The following is a 12,168-nucleotide window of genomic DNA, read 5'->3' as shown; positions in this document are numbered from 1 at the left end:
TTATACTGGTAATTGATTTTTTGTGTTATGAGTTGTTGTGTTTATATGGTAGTAAAAATTGTGAAATTGTAATGGGTAGGGGTGGGAAGGAAAGGATAGGTAATTATGTAAGGGCGGAGTGGGTCTTTTATGTTTTCTTTCTTTTGGGTAGTTATAGTAAAGTAGTTTAATGGTTTTGAAGAGTGGTTAGGTTCGCTGGGGAGAATAAGCAAGTTTATTGTTAGCACTAGCCTGCAATGACTTCTCCAACCACTGTCTTTGCAAAACATGGAATAGTCTTCAAGAAGAGCAGTTGAAGAAGCCATGCAGGGAGTGGTAATTTGCATGTCAGTGCTGCATGAATGACTTCTGTTGATGCTACTTAAAAGAATGCACATTCACCTGCACATAATATAACCAATCTGCATCTGGTTCATTCATAACACAGTTGTCATGAAGTCGGGTTTTGAATGCTTCAGTTGCATATCTATTTCAAGAGGTCTGCAATGACCTTTGTCTGCACATACTTAGACTGGAACTGTGAACTGGCTTATTGTTTTGAGGATGGGTTTTATTTTAGAAATTATTCCATTATTTTTTTCGATAACTGCTGCACTATTGCCATTTTATTTGTTATAATGAAACGTGAAAATGTACAACTATTTCAGTTATCTTTAAAAGGATTATTCAGTTTCGTTTGTACAGTACAATGTACATGTATATACAAAGGTGAAATGATGCCGTGGTTCTAATATTTTTTGTTTGGAAGTGAATAAATATTTATTACAAAGAAAGTATGTAGAACGGTGTGCGAGGTTGATTTCATTTTTTGCGAGGGGATTTTCGTGTATGAGTGTTTTTTGTGTGCACTTTGAACCAGCCACGAGCCGGATCGGACCCGACCTCGGCCTTGCTTTCGGTCTTGTTCTCTCGCTCGGACTCATTCTCCCATTTGCTGTCATACATTATCACTCCTTTGTCAAAATTGCTTTTAGAGCAAATGCTATATGGTGGGTAGCATGTGGTTACTTGTTCTCATTTTATTATGTTATGTGAGAAGAATCTTCTGTACCCCCGAGTATCAATAGTCATTCTTTTTCTTTTGTTTATTCCTCAGTTTGGTCTTTAGTTGTACCCGTGCTCCTCATCCTGTTCTTCAAACTAGGCTTTTGTTGGCACCTACACCAACAAGCTTTGCTTTTTAGTAGGTTCCATGGTGTTTCTCTATGGCATTCTTTTACTTTGATTGAAAATGACACATCGACAGCTATGTTGGCCTACTATGTTTGTATTTTTTTAACATATACCCAAGCTGGACATTGTGCATTATTATATATTTTGTTTTATTTTATGTATTTTTCTATCGAAAATGCGAAAAAAATTGACATTAAGATTGAATTTTTAAGAATTTGGGACTCACACTCGGAACAACCATGGAATCGGACTTGGGCTCATACTCGGACGCTGATCTCATTGAACCTTGCATGGTCCTTCCAATACAAGATATAGACATTAGACTCGTATACCGAATTATAGACCTTACAATTTTTTTTAAAACTTTCAGTCTACTGGGACTATGAGGAAGCAATTAAATGCTTGCAATTAAGCAAGAAATCGCTTCACGGACAGCTTCAAATTTCCTCCTTTTTCCGATCAATCTTTTCCAGGCTGCTACTTAATTGACATTGTAGTTATTATCGCCAGGATATTTGTGGTTGCGTACATTTGTAGCCTTTGCTTCGGTTTTCATCACTTAGACTGCATGAGGCAAGTTTTATATAAAGATATGCTAGGTCCTTGGAAAACTAAAGAAAACCCAAACTGAAGAGCTCATTAAAAAAATCAACATAGATGTGATAAATTGCCTAATTGAAACAAAGTATGGAATTACGTTATTTGTACTGTTTGTATACTCCTTTTATTTTATGAGCCTGGACTTCAAAGTGATATTTTCTTTAAAGGAATGATACAGTTTTGGTTGAGATGGTGCTTCAGGTTTCCAATGTTTTTCATGGTATTTTTTTCATATAGTGAGAAACCTCTTATATTAAGATATAAAAGAGCATAATTACACTTTAAGAGGAATCCAAAGTTTATTTGATGGAAATTAGTTTTGAAATGACTGAGATATCAGAGATATCAAAAATAAAGCAAGCCTTATAAAAGGTGGGACCCATCATTTATTATAAGATCGCTTTGATTTACGTTGTTTTTGTATATCTCAGCTTTTTCAAAACCGATTTTCGTCAAAGATATATGAATTCTTCTATTGTCGGATTATATGTTATTTAACATTTCCTAAAATGGTTTCCAAGAAATCTCGCAAAATAATGTTAAAAGCTGAATCCTCACCTCAACCAATACTATACCATCCCTTTAAACACCCCTTCAACCACTTTGGCAGCGCGGTATACAGATTGAAACTGTGAGTTACTTTTTCATATGACATTAATCCATCGAACTTAGGGCCTACATGAAATCCACTTTCTTCTCTCGGTTCGTGTTAGCTTCCAAGGGCAGTGTGGCGAGTCATGCGTGCTGCTGCTGTGATATTTGCCGCTAAACTTCCTTTTGGGCGGTTACTCGAATCGGAGGAAAAGAACCGCCGTGCTCCAAGTGGATAAAAGCACTATTGAACGATTTGAATATTTTACATTTTGCAAAGCTAACGGGCAAAGTGGCAAAGAGAATGCGACTTTATAGGAAGTTTGATACTTTGATATACATTGGTATACGGAAGGATAAATAGTCACAGCCTCAGTTATTGTGACTTCTTTGACGGTCAATCTGACGGTAGCAGGACGTAGGCGAAAAATCAGTGATCAACATAGACTCGGTGGTTGATCCGTGGAGTCATTGTCGCGTGAGTATATCGGCATATAATATGAGCAAGCATGTCGTTGTGCGTGGGTGTGTTTGCGTGTGCGTGTGTGTGTATAAGTGTGTTAATGTGTACATGGATATGTTTTATGTGCAGGTGGTGGGTGTGGAAATGATAACAACTTTTTCATTAATACATTGTATTGTATATGTCAGTACATGAACGGAGCACAGAGTAGGAACCTAAAAACATCGAGCGATTACATAGTCACTAAGACTAGATCTATATTCACCTTGTCGCTAACCTCAGCTTTTTTTTTTTTTTACTCCAGACTTGTGAGCAAGCCGTGTGTATTTTTTGTTTTGTTAATCTTATAAGGAACATGAGCTTTGCTAATTTTGTATTGGCATTAAAGCATGCAGATCAGTTGCTACCTAAACTTGTAATGCCTGTTTTGATTTCATATATTTGGGAGAAACTAATTACAAGTGGACTCTAACAGTTTCCATCGTCACTGCTGCAGTATGTCCTAAATGGGGAATGAATATTATTAGGAATATGTGTACTTTTTTTTAAAAACCATATATCACATCATTGTCAGAAACGCAGCTCGCTGGCAGGCTTATTGTGGTGTCCCGTGGCGTTTCTATTGTCCATAATCTTGCATGCGGCCGAAAAATTGAATTGATGCTTGAACTGCTCTAGAAGTCTATTAACTGAGTACTAACTATAACGAGAAAACTGAACCAACATGTATTTTGGTCTAAATGTCTGATTAGAAAAGAAAAAAAAAAGTCCATATATTTCCAGATCGTATGGAATGACACTACAGGCAAGAAGAATTTGAATACAAAAACAGATAAACACCATTTTCATTTTTAACAGTGTCATCATCAATCGGAGAACAATTAAAATTGAAGATATCATTAGAATTAATTCAAATATTTTGATAATTTTCTGTTTTCTCAACAGCTTTAGTTTCAAGTACCTTCTTTGAAATGGGCCTATGAGGAGCTAGATTTGTTATTTGGTTATTAATGTATCCAAGTGCCATTGACTTCTAAGGGTTTTCTTGTGTAACACCCAACACGCACTCATCTCATCAATTTATCCGACATAAACTTTTACTGGATGTTCATATTGCATGGTATTATAATGGATGAAATGGGGTCATATGCTACTCTCCTCACCTAATTTCAAGACCTAGTTTCAAAATAGCTACCGAAAATTTGACACAGAACAATACTTTATATGCTTGTGGTGCATTTTCTTTTGTCTTTTATTTCTATTTTGCGCAGGAATGACCGATATTATTGTAAAGCATTGTCTACCGCAAAGTAGGCATGTTATGACGAATGTTGTTACTATGGAGTATCCTGTTTTGGCGGATAAGTAAACGTAGAGAAACATATCAGGACTCTTATTTTTGACGGGGTCATCCTATACAAGGTGGACACAGTCGAGTCATACAACCAAAGAGCTAGACGTTGAAGGTCCATGAGTCATACACCCTCGAGTCACACAGCCAGCGAGCTGGACACCTAGTAAAATTGGTCCCAGAGCTAGAAACTCAAGTATGAAATAGGCCCACGAACTATAGATAATGGACAAACCAGACCTAGTGTCTAACTCTTGGACTGTATAGCTCGTAGGCCTCTATTACTTGATGTTGAACTCCTGAACATTACAAGTGGGTTGTATGACTCATGGTTTGAATGACCCGTGGACGTGTATGACTCGTGGGTGTCTATATAGATCCTGACGTGCACCCTTTTCAACAAGGGGCTATACTTTGCGTATCCCTAAAATGGCAACACTTTACATTTTAATCCATTATATCTATCATGGAAGTTGCATACCCTGTATTTCTATTACTCCCTTCAAGGTGATTAAAGTCTACAAGAGGCCATGAAATATCATGCAATCAGGTAGAATTCGACCCAAATATTTGTCTTCATGTTGTAAAAATGTGGATACCATGCTCATACTTCACTGTCCTTTTTTCAATTTTTCAATTATCATTTATTTCCATCCAACAGAAAATGAAACAAATTACAAAGCAAATTCCTTACACAAATTAAGATTGTCCAAATATGTGATGCTGTGTGAATAGTAAAGTAATCATAAATATATATGTACAATATTGTTAAGTTGAATAGCCAAGAACAGCAATACGAACTTTGCAAGATTAACAGAATGGCGATCTATGGAAAAAGAATGGTCCACTGAAAAGCAGGACTTGTAAAATGTGGATCACTCAAAACGCAATATCTATATAACTAAATACTAGTATCATCCAAATTCTAATGAGGGTGCATGCCACTGCAGTTCGTCAAAGTTTTATCTATATCGCGAGAAGAAGCATGGTAAGAGATTTAAGAAAGAAAACTTTCATTTTAATAATATAGGCTGTTGGTTGATGTGATGAACTCGTCCTTGTAATCAAGTCCTTACCGATTGTTTTGTTACTTCCTTGTTGGAGGTCTACTTCAAAATGATAAATCACATATCTCAATAGTTTTGAAAACACCCTCGTACACACGATCCGAGAGTGAGACATTATAAGGGGATCGTCATGTGTTTTCTCTGCAAACATAAAAGTGAAAATCGTCTGAAAAGGTATGAGAGTATATCCTGATGTATGACTTCCAGCAGACCTGAGACTTCGTTATTAGAGAAAAAGAATGTCATCACAATAGAAGTAGTTTCAGACTTGTTGAAAAGTGGGTAGTTCATCACCAGTTCAATGTGACAATGAAGGGCATAAAATCTAAGGAATCCCTTTCGGTGGTATGATTTAAATAGGCAACAGTCCAAAGGGAACAAAGAAGTCCGCTAATCTAATCAAAGAGTGAAAACTTATGACACAATCCACTAAGGGATCAAGTTAATCGATTTTACCAGAATAATCACTGGACAGAGCACACACATGGTAGGACGCAAACGTGCGCACTGCCAAAACCAAAACCAAAACCAAAAAAAAAAAAAAAAAAAAAAACAACAACCAAACAAACAAACAAACAAACAACAACAAAAACAAACAAACAAGCAAACAAACAGAACAAAACAAAACAAAACAAAAACAGAAAAAATGTGGCCATACAGCTTAGCCAAAGGTGGAATGAAGGAATGTAGCGTAAACGGAGAAAACTCACAGAATTGACATGACGTAATTAAATTCGACTTCTCCCGTTTTAACTCTATACGATTCAAAATAGCTGTAAATTGGGGAAGTAATAATACCGAAGGTGCTGTACTGTTAAAGTACAAGTGCGCACAGTCTACAAGGTCTATAGTCACACAGTCAAACAACACGACAGGTAACTATCATTAAGCTGATTGACATGGACATCTCGAACGATGAAGACTAGAGGTTTACATATCTCTTGAGCGCTCCAGCATGTTGAGAGTAGTATAACCGATCAGAGCCACCATGGATCCTGAATGTGGTGTTTCTGCCGAAAGTGACGATACTGACATCACAAAAGACTGCGTCAGCACACATACAACGTGTTACCGTGAATCTGTAAATACTTTACGCTGAGTTGAGACGCGGCCCGCAATTTTACGGAATCATCCCATTCCACGGCTATTCAAAGCATATAGAAGAGAGAGGGTCTACAAACAAAAATAGCAAACCAAAATGGTAAGTGGTGAGACAACAATAACCACTTCATATATATTAATGTTTTTGAAAGAAAGTATCCAGGCCCCAGCGCCTGTAATTCCAGAAGGAGACCGTCTCACTGTTCGACACTGTACCGGCGTCTACTCACATGTACAGGCAGATCAGATATGAGACAGCCAAGTTGACATCATGTTAAGCACACCAGCAGCCGTGTTCATCTTTTTCCTTGTTTCATCTTTTTACCGCAAGCAGAAGCACTATGGCCTCAAAGCATATTGAATGCACCCATCTGCGCAAGTTTTTCAGAAGGCCAGTCCCTCGAACACGCGACGCCCCTCTCTGCCTCTGGCCCGTACACAACGCCAGTCCCAGACTCGGCAATGAGGGTTGGTTATACGAAGCGATCTTTCCCCTATAGGCCTACATTACATACTGGCCTCGCTGGAAGACAGACAAAAGAAGAAGAAAACTGCACTTTACTGGTTGAGGTGGGGAGTCATGTCTTGAAAATTCCTAGGTGAGATAATGAGAACCCTCTTATGAAATATGAAAGAGAATGTAATTTTAAGAAGGATTCAACGTTTATTTGATGAAAATTAGTTTTGAAATGGCTGAGATATCCAAAAAAGTGATAATAATAAAAGGCGACAGGCCACAACTTTATTAGGATCTCCTTGTTTCACCTTGTTTTTGGATATCTCAGTCACTGTTCAAAACCAATTTTCATCAAATAAACTTTTGATACCCTTTAGAATTGCATCCTCATTGACATCTCATAGAGTGGTTTCTGAATATCTCGCAAAATGTTAAAAGCTAAATCCTCACCTCGACCAGAACTGTACACACCCTTTAAACATCCAAGAACAGCAAATAACCCTATCCACTTCGTCTGTTACTCTTACCTAATGATAAAACAGGCGTATACAGTAGTATTAAGAACACGTATCAGACAAACTTTCTAAGCAGAGCTAACGGATATTGGAACAATTTGCCATCTCTCACGAAAATAAAAAAGTTAACATCAAGATGGAATGACTTAATATGAGATGACACACTTTTTATCATAACCAACGTATACATTCTAAATGTTGAAATTACAATAATGAATGGAAATGCGCTACCAACTTTATATTGCGTGGAATAGCAATTTCTCACTCCTTAAACTAATATACATTGTATTATTTGAGTTCGTTTGTGATTAAGCACCTTTGATGTTTATGCATTTGGGTATCTTTTTGATTTTCTTTTTAATAGTGAAAACAAGTTGTTAAATTATTATTTTTTTCTTTTTACTTGATGTTTACTTTGTCATTAACTTTGTTATCCTTTAGAGATATATGGAATACTTGCACAACCTTACCAAATGCTTACAGCCTTTTACAACCAATGCAAGGACTTTTGAGGGAAAAAGAAATCCTGGAAAATGAAAGAGTTGAAGTAATATCAGCTGGTTTACCTGAATACCAATCCTGAAATCCATTTGATCTTCTACGTATTTTTGCGGATTCTCTTGTATTTTCCTTAGTATTCTAAACCATTAGCAAACCTCTCTGTGGAATAAGATTAGGCCATACTATTATCATCATGACATTGTATGAGACCTAGGTTATACTCTGACGTGAATGCTATTTGCCATCAGCAAGCAAACTCGTGATCAAAACGAACTTTAAAGAGGTGGTGGATGACACGGGCTTTTAGCTCATTGTGTCTCTGCAATACGATATGACTCATTATCTTGCAATTATCTGCGCAATTATCGTTTTCCAAGCTATGAGAATACTGATCATATTACTCGTTTTACTCTCGATGACACCCATTTTGTTGAAGGATTCAAGATGCAGCATTTCCATTGAATTTTGAAAGTTCATACGGCAAGAACTTGAGACTTTGCAAACTTTCCAGTCCTAACAAGCGAAGCAATTCTCACAGGAAGGTCGTGTAATTAGAGGGCTATTATGTTTGCAGGCAGTATCACACAGACAATGGAAACAACGACGTGGGAATGTAACATGAAATTATATACTCGTCATTCATGTCGGGAAATTAGCACTGAAGATACATGATTGGTTATTTTACCACCGTTTGCTATAGTACATCATGATAGTGTGTAAGTGCAGCAACGCGAGCTGCTGTATAGAATACTGTTTCACTTTGATATTCTTGTCAGAGGCGAGTCTACGTCAGCTAATGCAATGCTCGTATCATATTCTGTTTCACTGTTTGCATTATAAGTTTATGCCTCCGCCAGGGGAGGAGGTTATGTTTTCGTTACCGTTGGTTTGTTTGTTTGACTGTTTGTTTGTTTGTCCGTGTGCAAAATAACTCAAAAAGTAGTTAGCGGATTTGGATGAAACTTGCAGGAAAGGTTTAGAATGATACAAGTGACAGATGAAAAAAAATGTGGTATTGATCCGATTTTTATTTTTTTTTTTGAATTTATGATGGATTTTTGAATATTTTGGCAGGTAGGGTCAATGAACTTGTGAGTTCAGGCTGCGCGTAGGTGGAAGTTTATGACGTAACAAAAGATTTCTATATTGGGAAATCGGGCGACTTTAATCATCATTTAACACAACCAACTTAGGCACACTTTTAAATCTGGCTAAATATTGCAATACCATAATGCTTCGCTTTCAATCTTCTATACTCATGTAATTAATTGAAATAGCTTGACTAATCATCAAGCAATTGTTGTTGTTTTTTTTACTACTTTGTCGTATATATGATGTACAAAATTTTACAATTTTTGTTAATTTTTGTATCCTGTGGCTGCATGCTGGTGCCTTGTTGCGCATCACTGTATTACTATTAAAGTTCACCTTTAGATGTATTAATATGCCAAATAATTTCACATTATTTCTTATCTATAAGGCTTTAAGAATTGATCTTTAATACACATATTTTTTCCTCTATGTGTAAATATGTTTTTATACTTCAGCGTAAATATGTTTCATCATACGGTAATAAGTTTCATACTGGATTAAGTGTCAATGGTCAATGTGTGTAATAGTGTAATAGTGTAAATAAGTGTTAAAAATATGCATCAAAGTGTAAATATGTTTCATGTTGATATGTTGAAATTGCGTTCTCCAATACCCTAATGTGGTGACATTAGAATAAATTACTGTCATTACTGTCAGCACACAATGCTATAAGTACGTATGGGTGGAAATCACTGATATCTCTATGGAAGAACAAGATCAGTGGTGGAAATGAGCTGCATGCTTGGTGGAGGTCTGCGCTCTCAGAGTGCTTCTCTAGTTATTATTAAAATTTGAAAATCAAATCAAATCACATCAAATCAAACATAGAAGAAATCTTTATATTGCTGCATTTTAGAGGAAGCATGGTCTAAACGTCCTTCCCGCTGCTTTTATTTTCAGACTTAACTTTTTTTCTTTCTGTTCTGTGGCCGGGGGAGGGTTGAATCACCGTCCCGCCTCCCCCCCCCCCCCCCCCCCCCCCCCCCCTCCAGCGAGCGGCGTGATCCGACCATTTCGCGCGGCGGATTGATTCAACTCCCTCCCCTCCCCACGCCGTTTTAGGGTTAAAAAACAACGAATCCCCTATAAATGAAGTGAAATTTAGCCCCATGTTATGAAATGGTTGTTTATACACTAAGTTTGTATTAGATATGCATTAAGTGCTTATTGAGCGTGATTGAGTACTTATTACGTATTCATCAGGTAAACCAGACAGCGACCAGACAGGTAAGGGGTTTTATCATAGCCAGACATAAACTATATGACATATAATTATAATGACCAAGGGCAACAAGTTGTCACGGCATTGATGTCATCGTCTAACGAATTCCGTTTTGAACAATCAGTCTTCACTATATGACATTTTGTGACATAAAATGAAAAAAAAAAAAGGTTGTATCCTCCATCATTGTTTGTTGTAATAACCTGACAATAATTACTGTTGTTGTTGGTTTTTTTTTTTACTCCGAGGGGTGGGGAAGGACTACAAAGTCAACAACCAAAATCATCATAATGAAATGAAACTCTTGTGAACAAACATGCACAAGTTATTTTCATCTCGATAGTAGGTGGTTTGTCGCTTAAATTCCCAAAGAATATAAACAACATTCAGTCTTTAAATAAACAGGTCTAACGTTCTCTCTCACTTCTTCTTTTAGAGCCATGAGGTTGCTTAATCCATGCACTGCAAAAACATCGGTGTTCGATTTCACACCACGGGTGTTAAATCTAACACCGATCAAGTGTCAATAGAGGACCATACCCACAGGTGTAGAAAGTATGTTGTGATGGTGTTGGAAAGTGTTCATCTGGCACTTCGTGGTGTTAATTTGACACTGCCGCTGGTGATATTTTTAACACTGCGCTGGTGTTAATTCAACAATGACACCGCATGGTGTTGATTTGAAATGGCTGGTGTTAATGTCAATGGTATAACACCCGCCCAGCTTCAATAGGAGACCACACCAACTGGTTTTACTGTGGTGTAAATGTGTTCCCATTTTTTTTTTTAAAATCAAGTACTTTATCGGAAAATTCTTGATCGTCTTGTTGAAGTTCAAAATCAACAAGAAAAACAGTAGGGGTGGCCTAACTAAGATACTATTCAAAAAACAATTTTATATTTTGAAGTGACACCCTGAGGTGTTGATCTAACACCACAAATGAGCACCGAAAATTTAACACCAGCTCGGTGTTTCATATCAAACACCGGACTTTTTGCAGCGCGAGGTTGCTCATCCTGATACCAACTGTTTACCATATGAGATATGTTTGTTTTCGATATCTTCAAGGCTTGCAAACCCTAACCAGGGCCGCGGCTTTAGTGGGAAAAGGAAAACGCAGTGTGTGAATAACGCGAAATCTGATATACTTGTGCACGGCGGACCCGATCTGCATATGCGGGCGGCAGGTCTAAAAATTCCGAGTATTATTTTGTCGCACCACTCAAATGCTGACGACAAACAGTTTGCTGCTTTTCTTTGCTTTGCATGAACATTGGTCTGTGTATTTTAGTGACCTTTCTGTCCCCTAACGTAAATCACGATCAAAACGTTTAATTATGAATATCTTCTGAGTTAGTTATATTTTTGCTGTGTATTAACAAAGTCTCTTCCAAACACTATGTCCCTCCCAATTCCTATCAACTACTGCTAGCTCGGTATTGTCATTGCTTCTTTGCTTTTAGCTTAATTGTAATACACGTATCGAATGATTATGAAATAGTGAGTAATCACCCATGTCGCAAATTGCGCGAAGCGCGGTTACTTTAAGTTTATATCTCCTGTTACCTTTATTTTGCAGGTGCCAAATTCAAATTGCCTATATAACATGCAATCTCAATTTCAGAAATAATCTCGTTAGTTAAACCTTTATTCTGGATCCAGCATGGCCTGCAACGCCCCCACCGGGTGCTGCTGCTCGTGGCGTCTCGCTTTATTAGCTGTAGCGTCGAACCCGCCTTTATAGTGAACCAGTCAGACGCAGCGCAGCATCTCCGCTAGTATAGTGCATGCGTTGGCAGGGATTTGGGAGACCGCCCGGATTATTCACGTTTCGTACATTCGTAAACAAATTCAAGGAAGCAAGTAGTATGACTATTTATTCTATCTTTCGCCATTCTGAATTACAACGTCTCCAATATATGATTACTGATAGTCAGATCATGGTTCACTTAATCTCTTGATAAGCTTAATGTTACCAGTATCATACAGTGGGATACAAAGAGGAAATGTTCTGTCGAGTGCAAAGTTGAGGTA

The 12,168-nt window shown here is 37.4% G+C and overlaps 1 protein-coding gene across 1 annotated transcript in view; it reads left to right on the top strand.

Moving 5' to 3' along the window:
• Positions 1-2,741: 2,741 nt before the first annotated feature.
• Positions 2,742-12,168, top strand: part of LOC139715754 (receptor-type tyrosine-protein phosphatase epsilon-like) — a 49,106-nt gene continuing 39,679 nt past the window's right edge. Inside the window, exon 1 of the mRNA XM_071627304.1 lies at positions 2,742-2,842. The gene's annotated coding sequence lies outside the window, so the exon portion shown is untranslated. The remainder of the gene's footprint in view (positions 2,843-12,168) is intronic.

The sequence above is a fragment of the Diadema antillarum genome, unplaced genomic scaffold (assembly GCF_040938485.1).
Source record: "Diadema antillarum isolate AM-2024a unplaced genomic scaffold, OU_Dant_1.0 scf00000054, whole genome shotgun sequence".
Classification (NCBI taxonomy): domain Eukaryota; kingdom Metazoa; phylum Echinodermata; class Echinoidea; order Diadematoida; family Diadematidae; genus Diadema; species Diadema antillarum.
Note: the sequence above shows the minus strand (reverse complement) of the source record. Positions and strands in the feature narration are given on the sequence as shown.